A 2,851-nucleotide genomic window follows, 5' to 3' on the forward strand; every position below is an offset into this window, starting at 1 on the left:
TTAAAAGCTCCTCTCCCCCAACTTTTAAAAGTTGGGAGATTTTGGAAGTACTTTGAAAATATTTTACCATACACTAACATGAAAAATAAAAGCATTACCAAACCCAGCCTAAGTATTCAGAAAATTTCAAAGGATGATGAAATCTTGTTGGAAGTTAACAATGTGTCTAGCCTTGAAGAAGTTGCCAATGATGATAAAAGTAAGGTAAAAGAAACTAAAACCAAGGAGCAAACAATTGATAACAATGATGATAATATAAAGGTAAAAGGAATTAAAATAAAGGAGAAAACAGTTGATACCATCTCTGTCAAACCTAAGTCGGGTTTGGATAAAATTATAAAAAAAAAAGACCATGCAAAATGGAAGATCCTCCAAACAACACTGAGTCCGCAGATGATACTAACACCCAAAGCCAGCTCTCAATAATTCCTCACATTGCACATCTATTTTCTTTTTGTAGAAGTATCCATTTGGAATACTATTAATCTTTCCCTTATAATAAAAATGGGGAACTTGGGTATGCCTCTATATGAAGGACCATTTACAGCAATTGGTTCCATTGTTATACACGTTCCGGGGAGTGGATGATCTAGTCATATATAGTTTTTTTTTCTTTTGGTATCGCACTTGTCAACATGTGCAACTTCTGTCGTAAGCATGAATCTTTATTTTTATTAGCATGTTATGTAGTTGACATCTATGTAAAATCACTTTGTTATCTACCTAATGTTGCAATTATTAATCATTACTTACTTCAAACTCTAGAAACACAGTGTTCTCTCTGCGACCATGTATAACACAAACTTTGTGTCTGCAATACTGAATATTATTGATCAAAAGATGATATTACAAACTCCAACTGTTGAGGTATTTCTATTTACAAAGGATTGATCTTCAAGTATTCTTAGGCTATAAGTATTCTTGTTCTAAAAATGTAGTAGCCTATTTATGGTAACAATATGTTTACAGACTCAATATCTCAACACTCCCCTTCGAGGTGGTGCATAGACGTCTGATATGCCAAGCTTGACAACAGAATTATGAAATGATTAGCTTGATACTTCCTTAGTCAACACATCTGCCAATTTTCAGCAGAACAGACAAATGGTACTTCAATAACTTTATCTTTTATCTTCTCGTAAATAAATTCCGATCAATCTCAACATGCTTTGTTCGATCATGTTGAACAAGATTCTGTGCAATATTAATTGCTGATTGATTATCAAAAAATAGTTTCATAGGAACTTCCACGATAAGATGTTTAAGCCAAAGTAGTTTACATATTCCTTTGACCATTGCTCTATACTCAGCCTTTGCACTAGACAAAGAAACAACCTTTTGCTTTTTACTTTTATAAGTAACAAGGTTACCTCCTACAAATGTGAAATAACCTGTAGTTGATCTTCTTTTATCACCTTGTCCACCTCAATCCGAGTCAGTATAACATGAAACATTCAGATTTCCATGGTTTGAAAACATCAAACCTCTTCCAGGTGCAGACTTTAAATACCTAAGTATTCTCATGACATCATCCATATGTTGTTTACCGCTGCATAAGTACTATCAGACCTAGTATGAGAAAGACAAATCAAATGCCTTATTAACCTTTAGTATGCTTCTTTATTAGTTGGAAATTGATCAGAATTGTCATCTAGTTTATGATTCTGTTCAATAGGAGAACTGATAGGCTGAGAACCTAGCATACCCGTTTCTTTTGTGACTACTCGTTTTCCCATAGTCTACGTAATGTATATATCTCAGAGAATCGGATACTAAGTAGTATTGATGCCTCTATTGAACTGATAATGCTAAGTAGTATAATATACTCAAGATCGCAATAATAACAAAGAACACGAATATAATGTAAAAGGAACTAAGTTATCATGAGACACAAGAGATTACGTGGTTCGACTTTAGTCTACGTCCACGGGGTAATGAGTGATTGTTTTGTATTATATTATGATGGTTACAAAGATCTTAAATGCTTCCCAAAGTAATAGAGAGAACTCAAGTTGAAGTAAATACTTAAGTTCTAAACATTAAAGAGGTATAATCTTAAGACTAGATCTTCTCTCCTAGGTATTGAATGTCCTTAATTATTTGTTGGTGAGGCTTGGTATTTATAGCCCCTTCTGCTCCAGGTATATTTTTGCTGTCTTTGGATCCGTCGTTTCCTGATATACCTTCCATACCAACGGTACCTTCGTTCGCCGCGTGCTTTCTGCAGTCGAACTTTGCCATCTCAGCTGACCCACGTTCCTTCGGGAACTTCCCAACCTTAGTACAGATTGTACCTTCGTTCATCGCCAGCCTCTGCCAATCTGGTACCGCCACATCATCTCTGTCCACGTTCTTTGATTATGCGTGTAGATAAGAGATTTGTGCATTTAATGCTGATTATATATGTCATCTACCTTTGTCCCTTCACCAGCTGCCTCCTCATAGACTAGGCTTTTACTATTTTCATCTTAGCCGTCGAGGTATCCCTTCTTGGGATAAGATAAAGCAGATCTACGAAGGTATCCTCTGTCGCTTGGATTTTTATGTATAGCGAGGGATACACAGTTATATTGTATGCGACCACTAAGATCGTGAAACGTTCTCTACAGAATATTGGTATTCACAGTTTTCCCCTTTTCTTTCATATTTTACACGTACCGATTGGGTGGTCCCTACATGCCTTTTCATGCAATAACTTCCCCTTGAATTTCGGGACATCCAAATTTTTGGATTCTCCAGCCGCCTATAAGAAGAGAATAAAGAGGAGGAATTTTCATTAACTCCTTTTTCTTCCTCTCGAACTGTCGCTCTCTTTCTCTTTCAGAGATTTTCTCCTGCTGTCAACTGCTAC

The sequence above is a fragment of the Papaver somniferum genome, chromosome 2 (assembly GCF_003573695.1).
Source record: "Papaver somniferum cultivar HN1 chromosome 2, ASM357369v1, whole genome shotgun sequence".
Taxonomy (NCBI): domain Eukaryota; kingdom Viridiplantae; phylum Streptophyta; class Magnoliopsida; order Ranunculales; family Papaveraceae; genus Papaver; species Papaver somniferum.